The sequence below is a fragment of the Heterocephalus glaber genome, unplaced genomic scaffold (assembly GCF_053883595.1).
Source record: "Heterocephalus glaber isolate CG9 unplaced genomic scaffold, H.glaber_assembly_v1.0 deba00001509, whole genome shotgun sequence".
NCBI classification, from domain to species: Eukaryota; Metazoa; Chordata; class Mammalia; order Rodentia; family Bathyergidae; genus Heterocephalus; species Heterocephalus glaber.
This window is the reverse complement of record NW_028258325.1, coordinates 57,202,370-57,219,567: the sequence shown is the minus strand read 5'-3', so window position 1 is coordinate 57,219,567 and position 17,198 is coordinate 57,202,370.

The window sequence follows — 17,198 nt, the reverse complement described above, 5'->3', positions numbered from 1 at the left end:
GCCTTGCAACATGCTGTTAGGAGCTCTTCAGTAATACTCCTGTTACAGAACACAGGTGAGAGTCCCTGCTGCCCTCTCCAGCACAGCAAGTTTCAGCTGGGGAATGAAAGCAGGCCATAGTCCCCCCTTCCCTTCAAGAGATGCATACTCCATTAGTTTTTCATTTGCCAGAAGCATCAGTTTTTTAAACATTTTTTCTTTCCTTTTGTCTCAGGGGAATATCAATCTGTACAGATTTATTATTAATTCCTTGGTAACATGCTTAGCTGCTCAAAATTGTTTTTACTGTTGCTTATAAAAGAAGGTCTGCCTGTTCTTGAAATCTCAGGGACTTCGATCATTCTGGGATGAAATATTACCTTGAGAGACATTGTAGGGAGAAGAGGAAAGTACAGGAAGAAGTACTTCCTGCCTCCCACCTATTTGCTTTGTTTCCCATCAGATGATGGAAAAGTGGTTGTTTTCCATCAGACTGAACCTGTGCTGTTTCTCCAAAATCTCCTTACCCAAAAATAGCAAAGTTTTAATGTAAATAACTTTCCCAAAGAAAAGGAGGTGTTTTTGCAGGGATTCCATCTCTTTTTATTTTTTCTTCAAATTTCTTTTTATCCCACAGAATATTGTTTTTAGTGGTTTCACCTTATATTTAGAGTATTTTACATATGTAGATATGGCAAGGCACCACAGTTTTGACTGCTATTCTGAATGATTAAAATTTTATATTGCATATATTAATTCATTTATTTGACAAATGTTGAGAGAAATAAACATTTAACAAATAAGCACATTGATAATTTTATAAAACTACTATACAATTTCTTACCAGTTAATTAAACTGCCTGAATATGGTGAGTATAAGTGAAATAGTTTCTTTCCCCCTATCCAGTGCCTTTCTCTACATCAACAGTCCTTGATTTATGATGGATTGATTTAAGATCTTTTGGCTTTATGATACTGTGAAAAAAATACAAATTCAGTAAAACCCATATTCTGAATTTTAATTTTTCCCAGGCTAATGCTGTGTAGCACAATTCTTTCTCACTATGCTTGACGATGGTGTGAACTGCAGCTCCTGGTCAGTCCAGATCACAAGGGAAACAGCCAGGACTTGAGGAGACTGTGTTGCTAAGCTACCATGTCCAGTAAGTTAGGTGTACCACCTGTGTGTTCTTCTGAGCATTTTCGTATATGATGGTTTTATTAGGATGTCATCCCATTGTAAGTTCTGTATTTGTTGATTCTCCTTTGCCCACTCTTAATGACTTTTAGGAGGGGTTCCTCAATCTTTCAGACACTATCAGGTTCAACAAAGTCCAGTCCAGCCAACTTAGAAGTTCACTTTCTTTTCTGATTCATGGTTTGTTCCCCCTCCCAGTTGAGCTGACTATTGATGAGAGGGACATGCACTCACTGGGAAGGGAAGTGTTCCTGGAGACAATGTTGGGGATGTGAGAGGATTACAGAGGAAGGAAAATGGTGTTTTTAATCAGCAAGCACTTCTGTGTGGTAGCTCCCCCTGTTCACCATGCTACTCATGAAACAACTGCTGCTAGGCCCTCTCACCTATAAGGCCACTCTCTTGCTTAGAGTACAATCAGATGCCTCAAGCCTGGTCACCTTTTATAGCATCTACTCTGCTCTTGTGGCTTTGTCATGGGCCTGGTAAAATCACCAACATATGGTGCTGCCCTACTCCCCACCACATAGTATCTCTGGTTCTCCATTTCTCTGCTTAGTTAAGGGACAATCATGAGGTCTAGGCCCCATGAAGGTATCAGTAATTTCTCTTCATATTCCACCTCCCCAACCTCTCTGAATGACTTTCTTAACCTATGCACTTGACCTTGGGAGGAGGATCTCTCTCCCCCCAGTCCTTATAACTTTCAGTAACTCCCCTGTGATCTGTTATATTGGCTTGAATATGGGTGATATAGCTGGGGTGGTTCTGCTACTAGTAAATACTGTGGGCTGCATTCAGAGGACTCTGAAAAATGACTTTGCACTAGGCAATGGATCTTAGCACAAATTACAAAAAAGCCCCAAATAATCTGGGACTACTTAAGAATTAAAAACTTTTGTGATGTAAATGATACCTTCAAGAAAGTAAAAAATACTACCCACAGAATGGGAGAAAATATTTGTAAATCATGTATCTGATAAGGACTGGTATCCAAAATATACAAAGTACTCTTACAGCAAAATATTAAAAAGACAACCCAATTAAAATATGAACAAAGAATTTGAATAGTCATTTTTCAAAAAAAAGATATGGAAATGGTTAATGAGTGTGTTAAAAGCTTCCTTTCCTTTTAGGGTGGTGGTAGGGGAGCATCTTGTGATTTTAGAACAAGAATAATAGACTTTCAGGGTCTGAGGAATCATTTGATCTAAGTTTATCACATGTTCAGTAAATGCCTTGAAGAACAGAGATTAAGAATATGAGCTTTTAAATTAAAATGGACCCAGGTCCTAGTCTTGTTCTTTTTTTTTCCCCATTAACTTTATTGGTACATTTTAGGTGTACAATACAGTTACATTCATCATTGGGATCTTGTACCATTACATGAGTCTCTTGGTTCTTATTATTTTTCCCCTTCCCTTGCCCTCCCTTCACCCCCTCCACCCTTCCCTATTTGCAAAGACCTTGTTTCCATTTTTTTCCTCTTCTCATATTTTTTCCTTTCCCTTCCCCTACCCCTCCCAATTCCCCTAATCTTTTAGACCTTTTCTTCCTGTTACACAATATCTGTTATACATTTTTTAAATTACAATATTAAGATCTAGGAGACATTACCACAGATTTTATAGAATTTAAAAGGATATAGAAAGCATATTACAAAAATCTTTTTTGAAATAAATTTGACAACTTCTAAGAAGTAATTTAGAAGACAAATGAATGAAACTAACTCTGGAGGAAATATAAAATTTGAATAGCACCTATTAAATAAAGTATATTCCTAGCTTGAAAATCTACCTATATGACAACAGCAGGCTCATAAACATTTTAACTGATAAATTATATCAAACAATTAAAGCAGAAAAAAGAAGAAACACTTCTCCCCTCATTTTAGGAACTCAACATTGTGCTAATCCTAAAACTGCATAAAGATAATAGAAGAAAAAAGTATGAACATAGACAGAAATTTGTTTAACAAAACAAACTCTTAGAAGTCAGATCTGGCAGTATGCAGAAAGTGGTTTTGTTATAGGTATGGCAGTGTTGGTTCAGCATTGGAAGATCCACCCCCAAAAGTAATCATTTTAACAGAGGGAAGGAGAAAGCCACATGATCCTGTCACTAGTTGGAGAAACAGTATTGGACTAAATTCTACAGCTGCTCATGGTAAAAGCTATCAGGAAACTAGAAGCAGAACAGAACCTTCTCAACAGATCAAAGACATGTACTCCATACTTCCAACAAAAACTCCTTCTATGAATGGAGACAATACAATGCTTTCTCCCTAAAGTGGGGAACAAGGGCATATATGCCTACTCTTCATCTGTCCATTAGACTTTGAAACATAGGTCTAAACCAAAATAGTCTGACAATAAAATGACACAACTAGGATAGGATTGGCACGGCAGAAGCAAAATCTTTATATGTAGATGAAATGATCATCTACAGAGAAAATACTAAGAAATCTCTAGAAGCCCCTAGAACTTGTACTTGAATTTAGCAGGATTAGAAAACACAAAGTCTATATAAAAATTCAGGTCTGTGTATACTTGCTATAAATGAAGAACTGGATATTGAAATTTTAAAGTTATGTAGGAGTCTTTTAATAAGAAGAGAACCCATTTGTTGATTGTTCCTGCTAGTTCACGGGCAACTGAGGTTTTGTTCATAAAATCTTTTTCTACATCGATGTCTTCAAGGGTTCTACCTAACCTCTGTTCCAACTGGTTCAGAGCTTCTATTTTAATATTTAGATCTTTAATCCATTTTGATTTTAGTTTAGTGCATGGTGAGAGATACAGGTCTAGTTTTAATCTTTGGCAAGTTGAAGCCCAATTTTTCCAGTACCATTTATTAAAGAGGCTATCTTTCCTCCAGTGAGGGTGTTTGGCTCCTTTGTTGAAGATGAGATGGCCGAGTGTGTCTGGCATTGTTTCTGCATCTTCTAATCTGTTCCACTGGTCCTCAAGTCTGTTTCTTTGCCAGTACCATGCTGTTTTTATCACAGTAGCTTTGTATTTGGGGATTGTGATACCCCCTGCCATGTCTCTGTTACCTAGAATTGCTTTTGCTGTTCTGGGTCTCTTCTTGTTCCAAATGAATTTTAGGATTGTTTTCTCCAGGTCTATGAAGTATGCTGCTGGGATCTCAATTGGAATTGCATTAAATCTGTATAGCAGTTTTGGAAGTATGGCCATTTTCACTATATTAACCCTTCCTACCCAGGAGCAGGGGATGTCTGTCCATTTTCTGATATCATCTTCAATCTCTCTTTTCAGAGTGCCATAGTTTTCAGAGAAGATGTCTTTGATTTCTTTTGTTAGGATGATTCCTAGGTATTTCAGTTTTTTGGATGCTATTGTGAAAGGAATTATTTGCCCTATTTCTCTCTCAGTGAGTCTGTCATCGATGTAGAGGAAAGCTATTGATTTTTGTTTGTTGACCTTGTAACCAGCTACTTGACTGAATTTGCTTATTAAGTCTAGAAGACTTTTGGTGGAGTTCTTGGAGTCTTCTATATACAGTATCATGTCATCTGCAAATAATGACAATTTGACTTCTTCATTACCTATAATCAATAATGTAAAATAGGAAGAAAAGGTCCAAAGGCATAGGAGTAGTGGGAGGGGCAGGGGAAAGGAAAGAAGGGAAAGGAAAAATGATAAGAAATGGAAAAAATGGAAATAAAGTCTTTGTAAATAGGGAAAGGTGGAGGGGATGAAGGGAGGGCTAGGAATGGGGAAAAAATAAGAACCAAGATGCATTATGTAAAGGTACAAGTCCCAGTGAGAAATGTAATTGTGTTGTATACCTACAATGTACCAATAAAAGAATTTAATACAAAAAAAAAGTTATGTAGGAGTACAAAGGACCCAGAAAAGTCAAAAACAAAAACAAAAAGTGTTGGAAGACATTTGGTACCCAATTTTAAGACTTCTTCTAAAGCTACAGTAATCAAGGCAGTGTTGGTGTAAGGAAAGACATATAGATCATTGGAATAAAACAGAGAATCTAGAAATAGAACCACACATATATGGTCCACTGAGTTTTGAAAGATTATTTAACATTAGCATTTTATAGACTATAAACTCGATTCATGAGCTGAGGAAGAGACAGTGTCTTCAGCAAATGGCACTAGAACACCTGGTATCCATATATAAAAAATTAACCTCAACCCTTTTTTTCCGTACATGAAAATAACTTGAAGGGATCTATGAACCTAAATATGAAAGCCTAAAAGTATAAAACTTTAAGAAGAAATTATAAGGGAAAATGTTTATGAATTCAGGGTAGGCAAGAACTACCTAGGATACAAAAAACATGATGTATAAAAGAAAAAAAATTGATGAGATTCCATCAAAATTTAGAACTTTAAATGACATCATTAAAATGAAAAGTAGTCCTTAAACAGACCATATTTACAGTGCATATAACCTATGAGCAGAATATATAAAGAATTCTTAGAGCTCATTGATAGACAACCCAATTAAAATGTAGACATAAGAAGATGATAATTAGCCAGTATAGCACAAGGAATGGTGTGCAATTCTAGAATCATAAAAATACTAATCAGTACAATAATAAGATTGAATTATACACTCATTAGGGAGATGAAGTCAAAAGTTTTAAAATCCTTGTCATGACTTTTTCTCTTTGTTGGACTCTCCCCTTTTGTGTTTAATTTGTCAGGACCAATGGATTCATTCTGCTGGATTTCCTGGGGTTGTGATCCTCATTATCTTTTCCTAGGGTATTGTCTAAAATTTTTTGGAGTGCCAGTTTGTTATTCATGAAGTTCCTGAGGTGCTCTTTATCATGAAAGCATCTTATTTCTCCATCAGTTTTGAAAGATAGTTTTGCAGGGTACATCAATCTGGGTTGGAGGCTGTTTTCCTTTAGGGCTTGGAATATGTCACTCCAAGCTCTTCTTGCCTTCAGGGTTTGCATTGAGAAGTCTGCTGTGATTCTGATGGGCTTTCCTTTGTATGTGATTTGTTTCTTTTCTCTCACTGCTTGTAGAACTTTGTTCTTTTGTTGAGTTTCTGGAATCTTCACAATTATATGCCTATGTGTAGATTTTTTTTGATTAAGGTTAGCTGGGGTCCTATATGCCTCACTTATCTGTATGTCAAGTTCTTTTCCCCTGCTTGGGAAGTTTTCTGCCATCACTTCTGTGAAGAGTTTTTTTATGTCATCTGAACTCTTTCCTCTTTCTTCATTGACTCCAATCAGTCTTATGTTATTCTTCTTTGCATCATCTAGCAGCTGCTGGATTGATTTCTCATGTTCCCTTACAATTTTAAAGCAATTTTTCTTTTTCTCCTCACTAATTGCAATCTTATCTTCTATATGTGAAATTCTATCCTCACATTGGTTCATTCTGCTGTGCAGACTTTCGATGGAGTTTTTAATCTCTTGGAAATCTGTTTGTATCTATTTTAGGGATTCCATTTGTTTCCTATGTTGGGATTCCATCATGTTCCTCAGATCCTCTATTTTTTTAATCTGTGTTCTCTCTAAATTTATTAATCATGTCTTATACCATGAGCAAAATCTTTGCTGTTATCTGAGTAATTATTTCTAATTTCATTTTTTCCAGATCCTCTTTTGTTGCCAGTTCAGAGAGTCTAGGTGGTTATCACAGTGTTCCATCTCATTTCCTTTGGGGTTGCTGTAGGTGATCTGGAAGTCTGTTTTTGAGGCTTGTTTATGTGTCTTCTCATTTCCACGGGGTGTCGGGGGATGCTTCTGGAACCCATGCAGCTCACCTTCTCTGCCCTAGGAGCTTGGGATGGCAGCAGGGGAGCTTCCTTCCAGGTGCTGGGACCAGCTGAGCTTCACTGCCCTAGGAGCCTGGGATGGAGGCAGGGAGCTTCTTTCTGGGTGCTGGAACTTGCTGAGCTTCTCTGCCTTAGGAGCCTGGGATGGAGGCGGGGAGCTTCCTTCCGGGTACTGGGACCAGCTCACGTTCTTGGCCCTAGGAGCCTGGGATGGCAGCTGGGGAGCTTCCTTTTGGGTGCTGGGACTGGCTGAGCTTCACTGCCTTAGGAGCCTGGGATCCCTAGTCTTGTTCTTGAAACTTGTTTGTTTTGTTAACAGAAATGCTAACTACCTTTTCTAATAATATCAAATATCTCCTAAGCACTTATTAGGTGTCAGGCATTTTTTTCTAGTTGTTTCATCATTTTATCTAATTTTATCATCAGTGACAATTCTTTGAGCTATTACAAGTGTTATCTCACTTCATTAACCAGAAACTTTGAGGACAGAAAGATAAGAACTTGACCCAGACAATGTAGCCAGTAAGTGCTGGAGCTATAATTCAAACTGAAGAGAAATCAAGCACTGGAATTTATCTCACCATACCATTGCAATTTTCTACCAAAATAAAGAAAATAATGGCATTTAGTTCACAGAACTGTGAGATTTTGATGAAAGGGAATATAAATAAAATGGATGGCACATAGGAAATATTGGAAAATTTTAACTAAAGTCATTTAAGTTTATTTTTCATGTAGCTTGCTTTTAAACATGGAGGTTATTATTGCATTAAATGATTGGCTTAGATGCTTTGGCTTCCCTAAAATGATTTCATTATCATTTACCATTCTGAGTGCAATTTGAGACTTATAAAAACATTTATGGCTTTTTATAATGATTAACAAATCACTTATGGTAGCAATAATGTTTTTTCTTTTGAAAGTTAGTTATAACTTTATATAAATCTGGTATTAATTGCTTGAGAGACATAATGCTCAGTGCAGCAAAATACTCTTCTAGATGTATATCCAGAACAATTAAAACTCAACAAGCTTTTAGCACTGTGACCTTGCTGAGTCCTGACCATGAGAGGTGGGTTCTCCTATCTCCTTTTAGGGCCAACCAAATCTTAACCCAGCAACCTTCATGAAGTAAAGTTCATCAAAATTCTGCAATAGTGTGAGGAGATTCTTCCTGTATTTCCAAGGGTCCCAATAACTTTTTAGATCAAATTTGTTTCAATATTTACATTTCTTATAACATATAGTTGTGACATTTAATTGTAGTTTCCTTTTTTTGTGTAGCTCTGCTGTTTGAGAAGGTGCTATAATTCTGACCTCAGTTTTCTGATTATTTACTGTTCAAATGAATAACTGAAATAGAACCCTCATTCATTCCTTCATTTAACTAATATTTATTAAACTCCTACCCCATGACAGATATAGAGAAGGCACTGAGTATACAGCAAGAGTCTGCATGTTTTTCTGGGAAGGGTCAGATTGCAAATAACTTAGGTTTGTGAACTACAAGGGCTCTGGTCAAAATTTCTCACCTCTGCTGTTGTAGTGTGATAGCAGCTATAGAAAATACATAAACAAAAGTGTGACTTCTAAAATTTATGGATATTGTCATTTAAACTTCAAGTAATTTGAGGTCTGTGGATGCGGTCCTGAGGTTGCTAGTCATGCTGAAAACACCGAATCAGCCTGCTGCAGACAGGCATGTCTGTGGATGCAGTCCCAAGGTCACCAGTTGTGCTGAAAACACCAAATCAGCCCATACCCTGGCAGCAATCCACTGGACACCCACCCTCCCTGCTCCTTTTGCCTCTTCTCTGTACAGCCAAATGGTTCCACACTACAAACACACAGAGGACACTGGACCACCAGACCACTGTACTGGAGCTAATCAAGTTCTCAGCATTTAAAGAATTCCTGGCCAGAGATAGGTGCTTCTGAGCTGTCATCCCACTGCTCCTGGTCCAGAGGAAGGGGTTGCCTGGCCACCATCCCTCCCGCCACTCCCAGCCCAGAGGAAAGGCCTTTTGGGCTGCCATCCCTCCTGTTGCTCCTGGCCCAGAGGTAGGGGCTTCTGAGCCACTGTCCCACTGCTCCTGGTCCAGAGGAAGGAGCTTCTGGGCCACCAAAAGTCCTGCCACTCCTGGCCCAGAGGAAGGGGCTTTCAGGCCACCACCCCTACCACTGCTCCTGGCCCTTGGCCCCCCTCTCCCAGCTCAGAGGAGGTGAGCCATGCAGACATCAAGAGCACCCCCTTGCCCCCACAGTTGAAATGAGAAAACATGTAAATAAGTCTCAAAACCAGACTTCCAGATCACCTACAGCAACCTCAAAGGGAAATGAGATGGAACACTCTGATACTCAGCCACCTGGGCCCACTGAACTGGCAACAAAAGGGGATCTGGAAAAAAATGAAATCAGAAACAATTTCTCACATAAGAGCAGAAATTGTGCTCCTAGTGCAAGATATGATTAATAAATCTAGAGAGGACCTGAGCAACATGATGGAATCCCAACATAGGAAACAAATGCGATCCATAAAACAGATGCAAATAGATTTCCAGGAGATGAAAAACTCCACTGAAAGTCTATGCAGCAGAATGAGCCAATGTGAGGACAGAATTTCAGATATAAAAGATAAGAGTGCAATTAATGACCAGGAAAAGAAAAATTGTTTCAAAATTATAAGGGAACATGAGAAATAAATCAAGCAGCCGCTAGACAGTGCAAAAAAGAATAACATAAGACTGATTGGAGTCAATGAAGAAACAGGAGAGAGTGCAGATGACATAAAAAACTCTTCACAGAAATAATGGCAGAAAACTTCCCAAGCAGAGGAAAAGAACTTGACATACAGATAAGTGAGGCATATAGGACTCCAAATAGCCTTGATCAAAAAAAATCTACACATAGGTATATAATTGTGAAGATTCCAGAAACTCAACAAAAGAACAAAGTTCTACGAGCAGTGAGAGAAAAGAAACAAATCACATAGAAAGGAAAGCCCATCAGAATCACAGCAGACTTCTCAGTGCAAACCCTCAAGGTAAGAAGAGCTTGGAGTGACATATTCCAAGCCCTAAAAAAAAACAGCCTCCAACCCAGATTGATATACCCTGCAAAACTATCTTTCAAAATGGATGGAGAAATAAGATACTTTCATGACAAAGAGCACCTTAGGAACTTTGTGAATACCAAACCAGCACTCCAAAGAATTTTACACAATAGCCTAGGAACAGACATTGAAGATCACAACCCCAGGAGGCAAAGCAGAATGAACCCATCTGGCATGACAAGAAATTAAATGTAAAGGGGGAGAACCCAACAAAAAGAAAAAGTCATGGCAATGATAAGTCAATACATGTCAGTTATAACCATCAACGTTAATGGTCTCAATTCAACAATCAAAAGAAACAGACTGGCAGAATGGGTCAAGAAGCAAAATCCAACAATATGCTGCATACAAGAAACACACTTAATTCAAAAGGAAACTCATAGACTGAAAGTTAAAGGGTGGAAAACAATACTCCATGTGACAGGAACCCCCCAAAAAGCAGGAGTAGCTATCCTCTTGGCAGATCAAGTAGACTTCAAATCAACACTAATTAAGAGAGATGAAGAAGGACACTACATCCTTGTAAAGGGAAGAATCCAAGAGGAAGAGATGACAATCATAAATATCTATGCACCAAACACTAGTGCACCCAACTATATAAAACAAATACTAACGGACATGAAAAGTCATATATGCACTAATACAATTGTAGTGGGGGACCTCAACACCCCACTGTCACAAATAGATAGATCAACTAGACTAAAAATAAGGAATGAAATACTAGAACTCAATCAAACTCTTGAACAAATGAACTTCACAGATGTTTACAGAGTGTTCCACCCCACAAAATCAGAATACACATTCTTCTCAGCTGCACATGGGTCATTCTCCAAAACAGACCACATACTCACACATAGAACATGTTTAAGTAAGTGCAAAGGAATTGGAGTTATCCCCTGTATATTATCAGACCATAGTGCGATAAAATTAGAGATCCATAGCAAAAGAAACAGGAAAATTTCATAAACACTTGGAAAATGAACAACACACTTCTGAATAACCAATGGGTCATAGAGGAAATTAAAGAAGAAATCAGGCAGTTCCTTCAATTAAATGACAATGACAATACAACATATCGGAATCTATGGGACACAATGAAAGCAGTCTTATGAGGGAAATTCATAGCAGTGAATATGCATATTAGGAAAACAATGAGCCCAATTAAACAACCTGATGCTGAACCTCAACCTTCTAGAAAAAGAAGAGCAGGACAACCCCAAAGCTCATACAAGGGAGGAAATTATAAAGATCAGAGGAGAAATCAATGCAATGGAGACTAAGAGAATGATACAAAAAATCAATGAAGCCAAGTGTTGGATCTTCGAAGGAATCAACAAAATTGACAAACCCTTAGCCACCCTTATCAGAAAAAGGAAAGAAAAGGCCCCAAATCCATGCAATTAGCAATGAAAAGGGTGAAACTACAACAGACCCAGCAGAAATCCAGATGATCATCAATACCTACTTCCAGAACCTATACGCCTATAAGATGGACAACACAGAAGAAATGGACAGATTCCTAGATACATATGAATTACCAAAGTTGAACGAAGAAGAACTAAAAATTCTAAACAACCCAATATCAACCAATGGAATTGAAAACATAATTAAAAACTTATCAACTAAGAAAAGCCCGGGCCCTGATGGCTTCACTGCTGAATTCTACAAGACATTTAGAGAGGAACTACTGCCACTCCTGTTTAAACTCTTCAATGAAATTGAAAGGGAGGCAATACTGTCAAATTCATTCCTGGAAGCAACCATCACCTTGATCCCCAAAGCAGAGAAAGACTCAACTGAAAAGGAGAACTATAGGCCAATCTCACTAATGAACATAGATGCAAGAATCCTTAATAAGATACTGGCAAATAGAATGCAGAAGATCATCAAGAAGATCATACACCTTGATCAAGTGGGATTCATCCCAGGGATGCAGGGATGGTTGAACATATGCAAATCAATCAATGTAAAGCACTATGTCAATAGAGCCAAGGACAAAAACCATATGATTATCTCCCTAGATGCAGAAAGAACATTTGACAAAATCCAACATGTATTTTTGATAACCCCCCCAAAAATTGGAATAGATGGTCTCTGCCTCAAACTGATAAAAGCCATCTATGAAAAACCAACAGCCAATATCATACTAAATGGTCAAAAACTGAAATCCTTCACACTGAAATCAGGATCAAGACCACGATGTCCACTATCACCACTCTTGTTCAATATAGTTTTGGAAACATTAGCCATGGCAATTAGACAAGAGAAAGAAATGAAAGTAATAAAGATAGGAAATGAAGTCAAATTGTCATTATTTGCAGATGACATGATACTGTATATAGAAGACTCCAAGAACTCCACCAAAATTCTTCTAGACTTAATAACCAAATTCAGTCAAGTAGCTGGGTACAAGGTCAACACACAAAAATCAATAGCTTTCCTCTACATCAATGACAGACTCACTGAGATCGAAATAGGCAAATGATTCATTTCACAATAGCATCCAAATAACTGAAATGCCTAGGAATCAACCTAACAAAAGAAATCAAAGACTTCTTCTCTGAAAACTGTAGCACTCTGAAAAGAGAGATTGAAGATGATATCAGAAAATGGACAGACATCCCCTCCTCCTGGGTAGGAAGGATTAATATAGTGAAAATGGCCATACTTCCAAAACTACTATATAGATTCAATGCAATTCCAATTGAGATCCCAGCAGCATACTTCCTGGACCTTGAGAAAACAATCCTAAAATTCATTTGGAACAAGAAGAGACCCAGAATAGCAAAAGCAATTCTAGGTAACAGAGACATGACGGGGGGTATCACAATCCCCAACCTGCCACTGTACTACAATGCTACTGTGATAAAAACAGCATGGTACTGGCAAAGAAACAGACCTGAGGACCAGTGGAACAGATTAGAAGATGCAGAAACAATGCCAGACACACTCAGCCATCTTGTCTTCAATAAAGGAGCCAAACACCTTCACTGGAGGAAAGATAGCCTCTTTAAAATAAATGGTGCTGGAAAAACTGGGTTTCAATTTGCCAAAGATTAAAACTTGACCTATGTCCCTTGCCATGCACTAAACTAAAATCAAAATGGATTAAAGATCTAAATATTAAAATAGAAACTGTGAACCAGTTGGAACAGAGGGTAGGTAGTACTCTTGAAGACATCGGTGTACGAAAAGATTTTATGAACAAAACCTCAGTTGCCCTATGAACTAGCACAAACAATCAACAAGTGGGATCTCTTCTTATTAAAAAGCTTCTGCACAGCAAGAGAAACCACCAGCAGTGTGAAAAGACAACTCACCATGTGGGAAAAAATCTTCACCTGCTTTTCCTCAGACAAAGGTCTACTATCTCAAATCTATAAAGACCTTAAAAACATCAGACCTTCCAAATTTAAAGACCCAATCGAAAAATGGGCATCTGAAATGAACAGACATTTTTCAGACAAAGAAGTAGAAATAGCAAATAAATACATGAAAAAATGTTCAACATCACTGGTCATTAGAGAGATGCAAATGAATACAATGCTGAGATTCCACTTCACTCCAGAAAGAATGGCTGCTATCATGAAATCAATCAATAACAAGTGCTGGTGGGGCTGTGGGGAAAGAGGAACCCTGCTCCATTGCTGGTGCAAGTGTAGACTGGTGCAAGCACTGTGGAAATCACTATGGAGATACCTCAAAGAACTAGGACTGAAAGTCCCGTTTGACCCCACTATTCCACTGCTGGGGATCTTCCCCAAGAATTAAAAGAATCATACCACAGTGATATATGTGCACCCATGTTCTTAGCAGCACAGTTTATGAGAGCTGAAACTTGGAAACAGCCCAAATGCCCATCAACTGGAGACTGGATAAAGAAAATGTGGTTTTTTAAAAAATAAAATGGAGTACTACTCAGCCATAAAAAATGAGAAATTAGAGACATTTATAGCTAAATGGATGTACATTGAGGTGATACTCTTAAGTGAAATAAATAGGACATACATGTATAAATACCAAATAGTTTCTCTGGTGTGAGAAACTGAAAGTGTAAATAAGGACTAAAATGTATAATAGTAAATGTGAAATAGGAAGAAAAGGAGCAAAGGGGAAGGAAGTGGGAGGGCTAGGGGAAAAGAAAGAAGGGTATGGAATTAATATGAGAAAATGGAAAAATAGGAACAAAATCTTTGTGAATAGGGAGGAATGGAGGGGTTGAAGGGAGGGCTGTGCAAGGGTGAAAAATAAGAACCAAGAGAGACTATGTAAAGGTGCAAATTTCCAATGATGATTGTCATTATATTGTATACCTAAAATGTACCAATGATTAGAATGAATAATTGATAATGCAAAATTGGAAAAAAGGTCCAAAGGGGTAAGGGTAGTGGAAGAGGCAGAGGAAGGGAAAGAAGGGAAAGGAAAAATGATGAGAAATGGTAAAAATGGAAATAAAGTCTTTGTATATAGGGAAGGGTGGAGAGGGTGAAGGGAGGGTTAGGAATGGGTAAAAAATAAGAACCCATATGCATCATGTAAAGGTACAAGTTCCCAATGAGAAATGTCATTGTGTTGTGTACCTAAAATGTACCAATAAAAGAATTAAAAAAAAAAAAACTTCAAGTAATTTTCAGTTGCCAGGAACGTTTTTTTTTGTTTTTGGTACCGGGGATTGAACTCTGAATGTTGCACTTGGGAGGCAGGCCGTGGCTCACTGAGCTAAATCCATGGTTGAAAGATTTTTTGACATATTTTAAATAATTTAAATGTAAAAACCTTTCTTAGCTGATGGGCCATGGAAAAACAGGCAGAGGGATGTGTTTTGCCTCTGGCTGTATTTTGGCGACCTTTGATTTGGTAATGAATAAAATGAACATGGCATTTTCCTTTTGGGGCTAATAATCTGGTGAGCTGAGCCCTTTGACTTGGTTGCAGAAACCTAATACTTGGCTGGGAACATGCATGTGACTGTAGCAGGGCTGTCTCTTCCCTGGTCATGTGACACGACTGACATTTGCAGCACCCAGAGGAAGAACATAATTGGAGGTTCATATTCCATCAGCCTAGATCAAGCTAACAGTGACTGCTATAATGAAATATTTCCTGTCATACGTTCAGTGTAATCTGAACAGTCACAGCCGAACTCAGAATTTTCACATTCTTTGGAGTTCCACACCAGAATCCTCCAGTCTGAGAAGATACAACCCCCAAAAAGCCAGCCTGCAGCTGGCTCCTCCTCCTCTCCCCACTCCCAGCTCCATCTTTCTTGTGTGGAGCTGCAAGTCCTCTCCTAAGTGCAAAGAGCACAAGTCTGAGCCTTGAACATATCTGTGTAAGCATCTGCCTGATGGTTACCCTTGGGCCAAGGGTGGCTTTTCTTTCCTTGTTAGACTTGCCTGTCTTCCTTTACCACCTGTTCATCGACTTATGCATTGTAATGGTCTTTATATTGTTTAGACCAATATGTGACAGATTATTGAAAGAAAACAATTAAGAAGAGCAGATGCACTGGAGCTCTCTGCCCTCTATTTGCCTAAAGTAATGACACAGATTTACACAGACCCATTCTCCAAAGGGGGAACTAAATTTAACATCTGAGGACAGAACTTTAGATCCTCATTGCTTTGTGATGATAACAGAGGGATTTATACATTAAAAAGCTTTACTAAGAAGCCATTTGTTTGCCTTTATAGAGTCTCAAAGTTCTTTTCCTTTGTCTTATTATCTTTCTAAAGATGAACTGTTGTTTGTAAAAGACATGTAAGCCAGAATTCAAAGCCACTCGGTGTCTCCCTTGAATATATGATAGACATATATTAATAAATGGGTGCTTTTTCTCTTGTTACTTTGTCTTTTATAACAGAGGTCTATTCCAACATGAACATATGGGGGTTGTTATTTTTCTCCTAAAATATTCATACTCAAGGAAGCTGAGAACCACAGGTTTAGCTGTCTTGTTCAGTCTTTTTAAAAAAAAAAAATTTAAGGGATGATTCTTCCATACTTTTAAACAAGGTTTAAACTAATATCAAAATATAAAACTTTTGATTAACAATAGGAAGTTTATCTTTTCATAAGTATATTTAGAGTAGAACAGCTATTTGGCAGTTGTTCATTTTAGAAAATTTTTGGGTGTGGTTATGTGAAAAAGTACCATTCTTCTTTAAGATTTTCCAAAGTAAGCATAGATTCTGAGTTTTATGAAAATACAGTTGTTTATTTACTTTGTATTTCAAGTAATGGATTTTCCCACATTCCTCATCAGTATACAATACATCAGATATAAAACAGTGATGGCTCATTAAACAATTTCAAAATTTATTAAAAGAAAAAGAGTCCTACCTTATTCTTGCTATTTTCAGGAGAACTGTGGGCACTAGATTTCTTTTAAACATGAGCTCTTTCTGTGACAAACATTTTCCCACAAATGGGTTATAAAATAATGCATTTATTGAAATTTATGTGTAACTACAGGCAAAATTCAACATAAAGTCTATTTTTTAAAGTGTTCAAAGCATCATTCAGCAAACATGGAGGTGTGATGCTGAGAGACAGTTGTGCCTCAAGAACCACAGAAGCCCATATTCTTCAGTCCTATTACATAAAACTTGCTTGGATTAGCCATTCAATAGCACTAAGAGCATTCACTGTCATGCTTGTCCTTAACATCGTGGTAGTCTATTTTCTGCTGCTATTAGAATACCTGGGACTGGATAATGGATAATCATCAGATTTTCTTTTGACTCACAGTTCTAGAGGCTGAGAAGCCTGAGAACATGGTGCTGTCATCAAGAGCCTCCTTGCTATATGTCATCCCAGGTAGACAGTGAGAGCAAGAGAGGCCCTAAGTTGTTTTTATAACAAATCCTCTCATGATAACTAACTTCCTCCTGATATAATATTAATCTACTCATGGCCAAGCCCTCAAGCCCTAAGCATCTCTTATTAATGCCCTGACATATGAACCTTAAGATTCCAACACAAAGATTTTGGGGCACAAACAAAAGCAAACATACTATTCTTATAAGATACACCAATTTCAAAATGGTTTTACAGGAAAACAAAACACATTTCAATATATCAGATATACACACTGAAATATGGCTATTGCTATGGTTTAGATCAAAAG